This window comes from Sinocyclocheilus grahami, unplaced genomic scaffold, assembly GCF_001515645.1.
Source record: "Sinocyclocheilus grahami isolate Dianchi unplaced genomic scaffold, SAMN03320097.WGS_v1.1 scaffold283.1, whole genome shotgun sequence".
Taxonomy (NCBI): Eukaryota; Metazoa; Chordata; class Actinopteri; order Cypriniformes; family Cyprinidae; genus Sinocyclocheilus; species Sinocyclocheilus grahami.
Window position 1 is genome coordinate 1,362,167 of NW_015505462.1, and position 16,414 is coordinate 1,378,580.

Consider the following 16,414-nt stretch of genomic DNA (forward strand, 5'->3'; position numbering starts at 1 on the left):
TAGAATGGTTCCCAGAGGAAGCATATACAGGGAGAAAAGAGAGGGCGCCAAAATAGAGCCTTGAGGAAGACCGCTGGTTAAATGAGCAACAGAAGAAGAAAAGTTACCTAACTTGACTAAGAATTTTCTGTCAGTGAGGTATGACTGAAACCACTTAAGGACGGTTCCTTTTATCCCCACACAAGCCTCTAGTCTAGATATCAAAGTAGAGTGGTCAACAGTGTCAAATGCTGCTGATAGATCCAAAAGCACGAGGACCACAGAGTTGCCAGAGTCCGTAGATAAAAAAAAAATTTGTTTTTTTTTGTAGTATTACTTTACTTTTTACAGTATTTTTTAAAAGATAATACTAAATGAAAATGTGTTGAAAATGTACTTACCCTCAGGCCATCCAAGATGTAGACAAGTTTGTTTCTTCATTTATTCACTTGTTTGCCAATGGATCCTCTGCGGTGAATGGGTGCCATCAGAATGATAGTCCAAACAGCTGATAAAAACACACAATAATCCACACGACTAGTCCATCAATTAACATATTGAATGAATAGTGACAAGCTGCATGTTTGTAATAAATAAATCCATCATAAACTTACAACTGTCTGGCCAAAATATGAGTCAATAATTCAATAATAACGCTTCCTCCGGTAAAAAAGTCCATCCCCTGTTGTGCTTTCACATCAAAATCCATCAACATATCTTCTTGTAAACAGTGCTTGATATGTATATTTCTCTCCTGATTCAGACAAGATGACTGGAGAAAGCAGTATGAATATAAAGGACTGGTGTTTTAGCCAGAAGCAATGGTTTGAAATTAAAAATGTCTTGATTGATTTCTTTATTACAAACACACAGCTTTTCACTCCACAAGATGTTAATTGATGGATTGGAGTCATGTTGATTACGTCTTGGATGGCTTGAGGATCCGTACATTTTCAACAAATTTTCATTTTTGGGTTAACTATTCTTTGAATGACATTATAAGGAGTAATATTTTCATTGAATTACAACTTAAATCTCCCTCACACAGAACTATAATACGACTTCAGGTGCTTTTTGTCCTTTTTGGCGCCTGAAATCCACTGGTCACATAAAGTCACAAACTGTGTGGGGAACAAGCAATAAGCATTCTGCCTTTTGCAGAAGAAAGTCATTAAGTTATGGAACGACGTAAGGGTGAGTAAATTATGACAGAATGTTTATTTTGGGGGGATGAGCTATTCCTTTAACTGAAGATGTTCCTAAATACATGCAGCCCACCACAGTCGTTGCTCACGCAGGCTTGATTTTTTGGGGCGGACTTTAGGACCATGGAGAGTTCTCCCACAGCAGCGAGCGCACACAGCCGGTCTTGAAGAGGAAACCCCCACAGGAGCTCTAGCTGCCGGATACCTGAGACATCTCAAATCATCCTTCTGACCGACGAGCGCACGGTGTCCGCTGGACGAGGGCGCGCGGTCAAGCCATGGGTCCTTCTTCAGCACCTTTGAGTTCTTAATGCATTATGATGTTCTAAAGTCATAGAGACCCCTGGAAATCCTTTGAATTCTGCTTAAGGCAGCGTCTGTATTGGAATAAACTATCAGCTGGTGAATTTCTCTGTTCGGATGGATGATTTGGGCAGATTCCTCATTCATCGTGATGCGCGTTCCTTCCGTTTCAAAGTGTCTTATTGACTGACCGCGGATCAATTTTTGGACGTGGGCTGACGGTAAGCTCGCGCTCTGTTTTAGTTACCCATGTGAAGTTTGAAGTGTGTGTTTTTGGAGAGGTTTCATGGTGATGCGGGGGTGGCGAGTTGATTTGCTTCGGCTCGTGAAGATGCCAATGCACGCTATATTTATAAAATATCGAAATCATGTATGTGTGGAGTTTGATGCTTAAATAATGACAACTCATTTTCATCAAGGCAGAATTGTAGAGTGAGACCTGTCAACAATATGTCCGGATCATATTATATAATAAATAGGAAATTATGTTTTGTGTTAGAAGATATATTAGTTGGATCTGACTGTATTGTGGCATTATTTCCATGACTATTTCACGACTATTAAGCATTAACCCCCACCCCCATTATGTGTGGCTGTGATTACATTAAAGTAAAGTGTGTTTTATACTACTTATTTTTCGAAATCAAGGTGTCTGGACAGGATGTTTCTTATTAGGCTACTGAATTAAATTAATGCGACTCTAAGAATCTTCATTGACATTAATGAAAATTATAAACTAATAAGTAATACATTCGAATTGAGGGCTGACATATGCTTCACTGACATAAATGTAAGGTCAATAATGACACAAGAAACGTCTTAATGGTTCTACAAGTACGCAAATATCTGTATAGTTTTTTTTCCCCCTTTTTGTGTTTTATGGCAAAATATAACCTTTCTAACATTTGTTCTTCGGATTTACCCACACCTAAGGCAGCATTTCAGGTGGGAATCAGTTAAGATCTCAATGAGAGCCGCGGACTTTTCATACGCGCAAAAATAAGACGATGTTTTAATCATGGTGTTTTCTTTACTGACAAAACGAAGGTTTAACATTTTATTCCAGTTGTGCGGTCTGTTGGTAAACCACTGTTATGCATAATCTCGTTTTGGTTTTGTTCGACTCAAATTTAGAAAACGCGACGTGATGTGCGGCAGCGTTTGAGATGGCTTGTTTAAAGGCGGTGTTTGCGGGAGAATTGCACCCTCCTGAGATGGTACAGACAGAACACAGGCGCGCGAGCTCGCACACACACACACACACACATACACACGAACACACTCTCTCTCACACACACTGCAGTGGCGTCTGATCACAGTCTGCAAGAGAGTGAGCGAGAGAGCGAGTGCGCATGAGAATCTGTGCTGACACTGGCTGGTACACATTAGACCTCTCGTGGGCTTTTCACACTTGAAATTGTAAACCCAGGGTCATATTTATTCCTGGGTTAACTGAATCCCTACTGGGTTATCTGGTTCACTGTTTCGCACTGCTCCTTCACTGCTCCGGGTTAGTAATTAATCCTGGGTAGTCAGGTTACAAAATTTCACTCTTCACATTTGTGAACAGCGGGTTATCGTTCTTCTTTGCATATTTATGAGTAACATTGATTGGACAAATATTGCACGCTACCTGTCCTTTGTGAACTTTTCGGACCAATTTTGTTAAAATATACTATATATATACTATATATACTAAATATCTCTTCCTCTCTCTTTGAGCCACTGTTCAACCTTTTAAGCATTTTCAACATTTTCCCCTCAGACGCTGAAACTGCATGCAAGTGGCCTTGTGAGGGCCTTCATATTTAATGAGGCAACCAATTGTTTAGTTTATGATTAGTTGACTTATGCTAAACAACTTAAGGGAGCATTCTAATACCGCATTATTGGACTTTGCATGCTTGAAATTGTTAACCCAGGGTCATTCTTAGTATTGCTAAACGCAATCATGCACTGTAAAAAATAATTGTGATTTTAACAGTAAAATACTGTAAAAATGCTACAGTAAAAAATTGTTAATTGGCTAACAGTAAGTTTCCATACTATATACAGTCAATAAATGTCATTACATTTAATGTAATTTTACAATAAAATACTGTTAAAATTACTGTTTTTGGAAGTGAAAACGAAAAAGTCATTGTATAATTTACAGTAAAAAACTAAACGGACACTCCCAGAATTCCCTGCATGACACTTCATATTTGATGTTTTTTGTTGTTGTTGTTGAAATAACTATGTTTCTTCTTAGTTTTTTCTTATCAGTTGTGGGCATTAGGGTTTTATCTTACATCTAATGTTGTTAAATGAATGTTTATTGCATTATTTCAGTATCATGTGTGTTACCATGATGGTGAATAGTGTTTGTGTAAATGACACTCTGCACCTTCTAGATATAAGTATTTCTACTCCTCAGCACGTAGAAAAGCTGTTTGTGATGAGCTTTGGTTCATCGTGTGACTATCTCATTACCACTAGTTTATGGTGTTTATCAGTGCATTACATTGTTTCAAAACAGATATTAGTACTTCAATATGTTGGTTTATTAACATTACATTAGTTAATGAAATATGTTTTTTTTATTGTGAATTTAAGTTAAGTCTGTAAAACCTAAAATGTTGCTACCATATTTTTTACGGTGAAGTTCTGGCAACCACAGGTGCCGGTATTTTACCGTAAATGTCACAGTTGTTTTTTACAGTGTGGGTTATTTCACACTGTACGCTTAAACGATCAGTCGACGTGCTTATTTGCATATTTATGAGGTTAGTAACATTGATTGGACAAATACAGCGTACCCTGTATTAATAAATGCTTGTACATCTGTGTAAATGTCGCCACGTAGATTCGCTCTGGTCTTACGCTTATAAAACATACAGCAAAAGCAATACTTGAATACTTTCTTATTATCACTGGTTAATGCATTTGTGTCGCTGTTCCACATTTTCCCCTCACTATGGAGACTAAACATAACGTGAAAGTGTATGCAACATACAAATCTAATAAATACTTAACGAGGTAAGCATTGTTTGTTTATAATTGGTTCTTTGTTGCTAAACAACTTACTGTAATATTTCAGCACCACATCGTTTCTCACCAGGGCCGTGCACAAACATTTTGGGGGGCAGTGGCCCAAAACCAAAAAAGGGGCACTAGGGGGGTGGGTGCTTGTTAATACAAATATCCAGTTGTTACAAATATACAATTAAAAGAGAAGACAGCACACTCTGTAATAATTTCAGACTTTATTGTAGATGTTTTGATAAGAGTGGGCTCTCCCTCACTCTCTGAGCCTGCTTCTGCCTCATCTTCAATGGAAGTAGGGGAGAGTGGGGTAAGTTGAGCCAGTGGTTAGTTGACCCGCCCCCTGTATCTTGGCAACTGTACACTTTTACTGTCCTGTGACCATGTATTTTGGAACCACCAATCGTTTATGCCAGACTGTGAAAAGGAGAAACACATGAGAGGAGTGGAAGGCACCCATTTACTTTAAAAACAGTTTTTGACTTGTTAAAGTAACAATTTAGCATAACAGATGATATGGTTGTTACATCAAAGTAAATTTATCCAGGTCTAAAAATATTTATGATACATAGGTGATTTAGCAACATATAAAACCATGCAAATCATTTAGCTAAATATTAGCCTGAACTGGTAAGCTACAGTTGCTATTTATTCCAAAATGGTAGCTATGGGGCAAAGTGAGACAAATGTTGTGGGGTAAATTCAGTCAGCATTTTAACTTACCCCACCATAAGGCACTGTAGTTAAGTTAAATCTCTGAATTATAAACTGGTATTTTAATGTGATATTATTGGTTTAGTTTATCATATATACATATTATTTGTAGTTTATTTGATATATCACACATTATATATCTTTCCACCTGTAGTCCCTACCCTAATGGCCAACAAACTTAGTCGGTTTTTAGGAAGGCTACAACTTTGGTGTTCAACATATTGTTTCAGAAATGCAAACAATTAAATATTGAAATTTTAACTTCATTTGGTTGGTTTTATGTTGTTAAGGTTAACTTTATGAAAAGAAATATGACTGTTTGTAAAAGGAAATTATTAAATTAGTTTTTAAATTATTATTTATTTCACATGGGTTTGAATCGGATTTGGTCAGATGGTCATTTTACACCCAGATGGTGCATCTTACCCACTGACTCGACTCGGGTCAACTTACCCCTAACCTGGGGCAAACTGAGCCATGAGAACACTTTTTTAAAGCCATATTTTTTTAGAACCCTTTGTCATAGATACATTCTGATAATTTAAAATGATCGGAATACTTTCATTAGGATAGGATAGATATTTTCATTGTACTTCTGCATCCTTTTAACTTATCTTGAGGACCACATAAATGTGGCTAATCTTACCCCACTCTCCCCTATAAGTATTAGACATTTAATTTAATATTTTACAGCATAAATCTATATTATATACTAATAAACAACTAATTTAGAGCATTTATTACATTTACTTTTACTTTTACATTTATATTATTTTTAACTATTTATAGGCCTAGGTTTTAATAAAATATAATGTGTTATAGATTACTAGTTTCAAGACAAGTGATTATAATGGGAAATATACTTAATTACAAGAAGTAAAGAGTGACAAACTGCTAAATATTCTATATGATGATTTACCTGCTGACTTGGTTGAGCTTTGAATCCATGTTTGCAATGTTGAACTGCCTTTAGCAGCCTCCCTTCGCTCTTTCTCTCTCTCTCTCTCTCTGTCTTCTTTTTTTGTGAAGGCATTTTTTTTTGTGTTATTTAAATTAGATCTGATCGGGAACAATCATTTGATTAGACATTCTAATTTTAAAAACGTGGATATTTTGTTGTTATTTTAGAAGACCGAGAGCAAATCATTACCGACAGAAATACAAAAACAAACTACCAAATTACTAATTCAGCGAATCATCCACTGACTGTAATGTGGATTGTAATGCATCCATCCACCTGTTAAGGCAACGACATTGGGAACTGTAGTCTCCACTCCAGAGAGCGGGCACATCGCGAGTGATGCTGCGGAGCGGGCGGGAAAACACGGAGCGGATTAGCAAAATCGGCGGCTCTTTAACGGAGCGGTAACAGAACGCTTTGAGCTGGGGTGATGGGGGGATTGGTGAGAGGGGCAACTCAGCCGATGAGGGCAAAGGGGCAGTGGCTCTAGCCACCTGGCCACCCCCCTGTGCACGGCCCTGTTTCTCACTGAATACCAGTTTATTAAGTGTTAGCACTGCAAAAGTCTAAAGCAGGACTTCATAACCCAGGGTTAAAAGCCTTTCTAACCCTCTTTCGAAAAATGTGTGAAAGTTGCTTAGACCAGGGTTAAAAGTAGCCTTAACCCAGTTAAGCGTAGCTTGAAAAGCCTTTTGGCTGGCCTAGTGTTGCTGTTACTATTCAAGTTTCATGTGAGAACACACCCAAGGCATGAGGATAATGCTTGTCATGGATGCAGATTCATAAACTCACATTGCCCTCTTTTACCTCGTGCCACCTGCAAAAATTCTCAACCTAACGCATAGACTTCCTATATTTGATGCATTATCAGTATAAATAAGCCAATCTCCTAATGCTAATGATTTCTTTAGTTTATTCCTCAAATGTGTGCCTAGAATACACAGATGAAACGTTGGCGAAAATTGTCTTTGACAGTGCCATTGACTCCTCTTAAATGAACTGTCACTCTGGTTTGTATGTGGTATGGGGCACAGCCCGGGTTTGTTGTGTCGTTGTGTGTGCGGTTATAAAGAATGCATCAAGTCCCATCGTGGGGCTCCTATTGCCTAGGGTGAGTTTATAGATGGACCCACACACACTTCCCTACTTAAGTTTCTGAAGAGATCTGGCTATAGCGCATGCCATTACCGGCGGCGTTTGGATGGCCTATTAATAAACAAGGCATGTTCTGTCATGGGCGTATACTGAATGGCCAGGGGTATCAGTTAGCCACTTGTCGATAAAATCTGTGAAGTAGAATCTGCACAAGAACCAATACGCATTGAAATGCGCTTTGATGTGATGTGGCCATTTGACTGTGAGTGGTGCTGAAAGAACAGCTCCCTTTTTCAGTGAACTATAACACATCTGTCAGAACCTGCTCTGCCTTAATATATCAGCAGGTCAACTCACGTATCACTAAGATGACAGAACCACTATGACTGATGCCCCTGCTCTGTGGGAAGCTAAAAGTCATATCTATGGCATTCTGATAAAAGAATGCATGCATCACAAAATCCACACTCAAATTGAACTCCTAATTGCAGTTGAGTTCCGAGTCTGTTTCGCTTTTGAATTTGAGTGGAATTGGTGCATGTTGCAGAGCCATTCGTTGCTGTTAAATGGCTCAAAATCTTGGATGGGGTTAACTGTGGCAGTTCATAGGTTTCCTGAGTGTTTACATGTATGAAATATAGTTGTATTGTTTTCCCAGCAAATAAAACTAAAATAAAATACTCATGAGACCCCCTCCCGGTTTCTTAGGGACCACTTTACTGGGCACAATATCAATAAGAAGCTTGTCGCTATCTGTGTGTATGTGTGTGTTTGTGTGCATAATGAGGAGAGTATGCTTTGAGAAAGCCTTCATTATAAAACAGTTTGAGCTCTCAGGCCATTAAAGTCAAGTACAGCGAGTCAGGCAGTGAGTAGAGGATACTCAGGTGGATTGCTAGATGATTGAAACAATAAGCTCATTCTCTATTGTCTTGTCAGTAATGGCTGCTATTGGAATTCATTGGGCTGAGGGCTCTTGTCAGCTCTCGTCCTGCAATGGTTGTGACCTGTGGTTCATGCTGATTGATTGGGTCTCAAAAGAATAGTGATCGATTAGTAATAAGAAAAGAGAACGCATCAATTTAGGTTGGTGAAGTTGGTCTTTTGGGAAAGTCCACCATGGTTTCCTGATCTTGATGGTGCGCTTTACGTTTGGAGTGCACCTGTGGAGGTGAGGCGTCATGCATCAGAGATCTTGCATCCCATATTTTCATAACTCATGTAGGGAATTTAAATTTGAAGGACGTACAAATGACACATACGCAAATAATTAAATACAATGAGTTCATTTATTTGTATATTTGTGTGCACAGAATATGCAAGTCAAGTCCCCCTGGCGCATGTACATAAACTCATTTACTGCTGGTTTTCCTGTTGCTGATGAAGTCTGACATGTAATCTTTCCTTGTTTTATTTCTCTAGCTCTCTCCCTCTCTATTACTGTCACTTTCTCTCTCCCTTAAGACTGTCAAACTGTCAGAATCCTCACTGATTCTTATAGAATAGTACTGAAACCTGCAGTGTGTGAATCCATATGAGTGTGTGTTTGTGTAGACCCAATTTATTCTCATATGTAAGGATGGTAACAGGGTGTTTGCAGTACAACTAGAGTTTTCTGTTTTTACAGCACTTCCTACACTGACTTTACTCATAAAATAGCTCTGAATGTTTCTGAAACATTAATGCTCATTAATTTATTATATATATTATTGATTTCTGACAGATGGTGAAATTCGACACTTGATCTCTGTTTATGGCCTCAAAGTTTTTTTGATTTTATTCATTTGGCTTACAGTCACCACAGTTTGAGAGAAGCCTCATTTTGATTCTCTCTCAACAATTAACCTTGAAGTATAAGCTCATGACAAACGCAATGGATTCTTGGGCGGACAACCTTTGATGGAATTGGGAATCTGCCTCAATTTTCAGTCCTCTCCTTGTAAATGAGATGGTGCAGTCATTTACATTGGCGACACTGCGTCAGAAACCTAGACATCAGTTAGAGTAGTTCCATAATGACAATCACAGTAATTCTGAAAGCATTTAGTCAGGATGAAGATTTGGAATGACCTAGAACACTAATTTCCCAGAGGAAAACATAGGGAAAAAGACAGATTTAAACACACTGTACAGTGGGGTTCTGTAGTCAGACCTCTAGTGAAAATTAATGCAATGCTTTTAATTTCAAATTATAGTTTTTATTGGAAAATCAATGACATGCAGAATATCTTAGTATTTGGTTTGTTATCCTTTAATGAAAGCAGCACTTGAGCTGACATGAACTCCACAAGAAAAACCTCATGATCAGCATGATTTGATCTTATGCTTAAATGAAAGAACTTCATTATGAACATGTCACACCTTTTACCTAGTGAGATTCTAGTATGTCTTTTTGGAACTGAAATCATTGCCGTACTTTGATAAGTCAAAACATGGGCATAGTGTATGATTTGGAGTTGATCATGATCAAGTATGATCATTCTAGAATTTAATTGGAGGTTGGATATGTTAAAAATTTAACAACCGGTTATAGGTATTTTTAGAATTGGATTGGTTGGGACACTGGAGTATCATTTGCGGAGTAATGGCATTGATAATGCTCTGTACTGCTAGACATTATTGGACTTTTTTGTCTTTGTGAGGTTTTTATGTTAATGATACCCTAAATGTTTGCAGAAGTTATTGTGTCTCCTTCTCTCTCTTCAATTTCATTGTATTCACATGAGGTAAATTCAAATAGGCTTTATGAGCATCACTATATTATAAAATGTTACTGCTCAGAAGCAGTTTTTTTTTAGAAACTTAATGGATTTTTCAGTTATTTTTCATTTAATCTTAAACTTCATCTCAGATGTTTCTCCTAAAATGTGTTATGAAATTAAAAACCAGGCAAGGAAGACAATTGTTCACGTACAATAATAGTTCAGAGCTATAGTATTAATATGAATGACATGGCTCAGATAATTTGGCAAGAGTTAGATGAGTTCATATTGAAATCTCTGATGTCTCATTGCAGTAACTTAGCAAATCGTGCTGTTTGTGAAGCCGTTGAGTGCCTCTTCTGAAACTCAAGAGGGAATACTTGTGAGATTACTGGGGTCTTTTTCAGCAGACAAGTCTGAGAATCAGGAGACTGAAACGGGTCAGCCAACAATAGTATTCTCAATTGTATATTAACTCAAACTAGCATGTATTGATTGAAACTGATAATTAACATACAAATTGCTATGGTCCCACGGCTCACTTCTTAAGCAATTGTGCTTGAAAGAACATTTCAGTTACAAAACCTCATGCCATGTTTTTGTGACACAACTTGTCTCAGCCCTTTGTTATGTGTGCACCAGTGATTAGAAATAGTCCAAAGAATTCAAATGAAAACAAATGTGCTGTATCTATGAGACATCAGTCATAATTATTGCAAATTTGTCAAAAGTAAACTGACATAATTACAACAAAAAAAAAATGTTTAGGTCACAACAGCATCTGTTTCTGGATAAATTCAGCCATCATTCATTTATTATTGATAATTATTATTTAATTTCAAAGCTTATTAGCACAGCCTACTCTACAAGAATGGTATCATTCTTTTATATCATTCTAACAAGTTAAATCATTCTAAACAAGGCCGTGGATTGCTGTAGTCAGAATATAAAAAAACATTATGTTACTAATCCCTGGCATGTACACATATTTTTTCTAGTATCATCAATGCAGTGACCTAGTATAATTTCATATATATCTGTAATTTTTCATGCATTGGAGGATAGTTTGGTTCTTGCATAAATAACTAATTTGACTAATTTATCCACTCATGATGTGCCAGTGGCAGGTTTCTCACTCATGAAAAACCAGAGAATTAGAAATTGGTGATTTCCAAGCCTGTAAAAGTTATGGAAGTCGATTAAATCTCAAAAATCATTGAAAGTTCTATAGTGAGCATAAAAATCATTCTATAAATATCATTATATTCTTCTGTAGCCAATGTGAGAGTAATGGCCATCAAATCTCACAGCTCTTCTACGAGAATACGTCAAATCAGCAATGTTTTTCAAGCTTCAAAAACAACTGCAGTAGTCAGTAAGAGTAGAAACCCTGCAGATATATAAACCTTTCATCATGTAAAGTCATGTCAGACGTAATTTAAATTGAAAACCTTAAGTTTCCTGCACATAGCTCCTTTCTTCTCTTCCATTGCTATCCATTCTCTTTGCTAGCCCTTTGACCACCTATTATCTTGTCTTTTTTTTACTCCTGACTGAGAGTGAGTGTGTCTGGTGAGGGGATTAGTGGTGCTGTGTCTGGAGGTGGTGTAGGAGAGCAGTAATACTCAATAATTAATCACCATCAGCAGCACAGAGCACGGAAGAGTACTCAGGAGTCCCTTGTTAGCCGGGGCCGATCAGTGAAGTGTGAACAGTCTGCAAGCCTCTTAAACCACATACGTGCAAACACACCTGATCAATATTCTGAATTTCAATTCATGTTAAGGAGACGGAAAGACTGATACATGAGTGTTTTCTGACTTTTTCATGGCTGTGATGTATGATGAGGGTAGAGCACCTGTATTCAAGGTTACATGTGCACTAACCATGTCATAAAAAATCTTTCAGGAGTCCATATTTGAGTCTATATTTATTGTTTCTCATTTCTCATGTCACACACACGCACACACACACACACTTTATGCCCCTGAACGTGTTCAACTTCTACTCTGATATTTAGCTGGCACGAGAAAGCTGGAACTGCCACAATAAATAACGAGTCCACAAAGACAGGCATGGTCTTTATCTTTGTTCCCCCCCCCTTGTTCTTTTACAAATACAAGCCCACACCTACAATAACATGAATACACATATGCGGCACATGTCTATTTGGCTCTCTTGTGAACCGTCATATATGTCCGTCTGAACCCACGGAAGAGTACTCAGGAGTCCCTTGTTAGCCGGGGCCGATCAGTGAAGTGTGAACAGTCTGCAAGCCTCTTAAACCATATACGTGCAAACACACCTGATCAATATTCTGAATTTCAATTCATGTTAAGGAGACAGAAAGACTGATACATGAGTGTTTTCTGACTTTTTCATGGCTGTGATGTATGATGAGGGTAGAGCACCTGTATTCAAGGTTACATGTGCACTAACCATGTCATAAAAAATCTTTCAGGAGTCCATATTTGAGTCTATATTTATTGTTTCTCATTTCTCATGTCACACACACGAAAGTGTTAACCCTAAGGCTTAAAATATGGTACATAACTAATCCCACACTGTTTGTTTTGTACCACGCTGAATCATGCGGCTTGTTGAGGAGAGGCGTGTTGTTACTTTTCTAAGCAACTGAACTTGAGAATATATATATGCAAAACAGAAAATTAAATTATAGATTTTATATAGTACATAATGTATAATTTACCTATTTTTTTCTTATTTTCTTATTTATTTTTTGTGCTAAAATAAGTGGAAAAGTCTTGTTAAAGATATATACTTAGATTATGGGGTAGACTTGGTAACCTCATTCTACACAAACTACACTCAGAAAACCTTACCAACCACATAGCAACACCCTGGGAACCACCCACAACAGTCTAGTATCATTGCAGCAAGTTTTGCATTGGAAAGCACTACTTACCTTTTCTTCAGAAAATGAAAAATGGTATGTTTTCAAATGATTCACATTGTACTATTTCATCTGAAATCAACATATTTACATTTTCCTGTGAAATCTGGTTGGCCATATGTAGTATTTTAAAGTAATTGCTACATAAAATGGAGTTATTTACGGAGAAAGGAGTTATTATCTTACTCTTATGACATACCAAGCTTGTATGACTTACTTGCTGTTTTCCATGCAATAATAATTAATGTGGACTGGAACTTTTAAGCTTTAAAATGGATGATAAAGTATCAGAAATGTCCCATAAAATATAGACCATATGATGTGTCATATTCAAAAACAATAAGTTTGTGGGAGGAACAGATTGAAGTGGTTGTTCATTGATAAACAAGTTATTTGTTGTGATTCATTGAGTGAGCTGAATTGTCCATATCAGTCAGATTTGTGAGCAAATCATTCAGGGGTGCGTTTCCCAAAAGCATTGTTAGCTAACTATGGTGGTAAGTTCCATTGAAATCTATGGGTAACGACCGAACTTGTTACCATATTTGCCTTTGAGAAACGCACCCCAGATAATTTTTGTGAATTAACCAATCCATTAAAGAGATCCGACTTGATAGAACGATTAATTCACAATTTAGACATTGCTGCTTCCTGGTTGAAAACATCCAAGGACGGATGTCAAGATTTTCAGTGAATAATTTCCTAAATGGGTCTGTTCCAGAATAGTCCTATAAAATGTACCTTTTGTGTTTCACAGAGGAAAGAAAGTCATTCAGGTTTAGAACAGCTTGAGGAAGAGTAAATGTTGACAGAATTTTCATTTTTGGGTGAACTACCCCTTTAATTAAAGCCTTAATAAGTGATCTTATATGCATTAACTGGTGGCTGTGAAAATGTGAAATCTTTATATTCTACCTTGTCTTTCTCTCTCCTCTCTCAGAACCCTGAGATTATGTGTGGGAGAGGGATGATACGCCCTTTAAAGAGATCACAAGAGCACTCTCTCTCTTTTGCCCCTTTGCCTTTTTAATGCACACACACATGGACACACAAACACTCCCACACACAAAATAAAGTCTATTAACCTCTCAAATGCTACTGTTCCTGATGGGATTTAGACCTTCCAGTGTCTGAATTTGGCATGCAATTCATCATCAGTAGAATGTTATTGTAAGATAATTATGGATGAAGGAAGGGTTTGCACACACTTATTAAGTTTACATTCATTATTTGAAAAAATATGGGAAGTAGGGAATATAGGTGTTATTTGATTAGATAAAACAAGTCTTGGAGGGAATTCCAAGAATACTGTATAGCTGCAGGGAGTAATTTAGAGGTCTGCGTTAAAGTGACAGAAGCAGTGCATCATGGGGGAGTCATGTGACAAGCCTGTGTAATGAATTATGAACCTCAAATGATGTTGATGTGTTTTATCAGCTGGAGACTTCAAATAAACCCTAAACAGAGGTGATTATGGGTGGTTGGCATGTATATGTCATGCTTGTGTTTTGAGAAATGCATTTGTCTGTAGAGTCATTTATATTAATTGCAAGAAGCTAAAAGGTTGTTTAAAATGGTGAAAAACTGTTACAGCAATTAAAATATACCATTTGCCTTAATGCATTATTTACCTGAAATCTTGATGTTGGAAAAAAATGTTCATGTTCCTTGTTAATCATCCATATACTGTATATTTGCCTTTGAATCCAGGCACCAAACTCTTTATTAAAGGGGTCATATGATGTTGCTAAAAAGAACATTATTTTGTGTATTTGGTGTGATGAAATGTGTTTATTCTCCTCTATGCCCTGCCTTTCTGAAACGCGTACATTTGTACAAAGCTCATCGGTCTGAAAAGCGAGGTGTGCTCTGATTGGCCAGCTATCCAGTGCGTTGTGATTGGCCAAATACCTCAAGCGTGTGACGGAAATGTTATGCCCCTTACCATACTGTGATGCCCTGTCAGGCCGGAGCGTAACATAAAACGAATCATATATATATAACATTTCTGTCCCCCTCACTTCTGAAATGATGGCTACGCCCCTGCCACGGGTCATCAATAAGGTGCAGATTGTGTTTCCAACACACTTTTTCACAGCGCACATCACGCACTCAAACTCATCAAAAGTCAACAAGTTCAACAACGACTTATCCAAGTGACTGCTGCAGAACGCACACGAGAGAGAGAGACGAGGCAGCGCAGATCGCGCGTCTCATAAGTGAGTGAGAATTTACCAAACGTGGCTCTTGCGGGAGTTTACACTGTATGCAATACCTGCAACCTCACACCAAATTTCAGGCCGTGTAGATAGGCAAGCATATATACAAATCATTTAGTAAGCAGAAATCCGAAATTTACCTTAAAATCAAGTTAGAGGAAGATGCGACTGAATTGAATATACGCTTCCAGCAGCCATGATAAACAGTTGGCGGGTAAAGTTTTCTATGCACTATTTAATTTGACGAAAGTCACGAGACTTATTACTCTCTATCCAATCACGTTGATGGATAAAAATAAAATTAAAATAAGCATGTAACGACCACAAACGGAGGAAAATAGTGGAGTAAAAGTACCGATACATCACTTAAAATGTACTCAAGTAAAAGTAAAAGTACACAATTTTTAATCTACTCAAAAAAGTACAATTACTGATAAAAACTACTTAATTACTGTAACGTGAGTATTTGTAATTGGTTACTTCACACCCCTGGTTTTAGATAGGCGTGCTTGACTCTTAACTTTTATAAAGAATATCTCTTGGATTTGAGACTTTAGTCTTTGCAACTTTACAGATCTTCTTTATGCACCAAGAGCTTGTAAAACTTCAAAGAGAAAGGAAAAATTTTAATCGCATCATATGACCCCTTTAATGAATGTTTCAGTCAAATTTGGGTTCAATAGACTTTAGATGCTTGCACATAGCATTCAGATATCTAGTTTGCCTCTCTGATCACTCTTATCATTTGTTCTTACACTTTAAAGGGAGATGAATACACTAAATCATTACTGCATATCTTTTTTTATTTTTGACCTCTTTGTTAATGAGTTTGTTAATTAATTCTCTTAAAATGTTACACAGCCAGAGTTCTTTTTAATAATCGTGCGTGTCCTACATTACTCAAACATTTGAGCTTTAGAAACACCCTTGAAAGGAGAGAGAACAAAGAAATAAGTGTGTGTATACTCTGTTATGGAAATGGTTTGGATTCCCTCTGAAAACAGACTTCTATAACCTCTGAGATGGGAGAATTGTGTGGACGTTGTGCACAGACAGCAAACAGAGATTAAAATAGATTTCAAATATGAACACAGAACTCAGGTGATTGAGTGGCTTCGTGTGAAGGCAGAGAAATCAGATAAAATATGAAGAAGTCATACTTTAATATGATTTGACCAAGAAATAAATGCTTAAAGATTGTATCTCTCTTAGCTTTGTATCACACATATACATATGGATTAAGTAAAAAGCAGAAATGTCTGAATTGCAGAGAAATTAAATTTTGCAGACTTTACACA

General features: G+C 37.2%; 1 protein-coding gene across 2 annotated transcripts in view; it reads left to right on the forward strand.

Moving 5' to 3' along the window:
- Positions 1-1,384: 1,384 nt before the first annotated feature.
- LOC107600393 (interleukin-1 receptor accessory protein-like 1-A) overlaps positions 1,385-16,414 on the forward strand; it is an 83,849-nt gene continuing 68,819 nt past the window's right edge. For both annotated transcript variants that reach the window (XM_016292282.1, XM_016292283.1), the window contains exon 1: positions 1,385-1,708. The gene's annotated coding sequence lies outside the window, so the exon portion shown is untranslated. The remainder of the gene's footprint in view (positions 1,709-16,414) is intronic.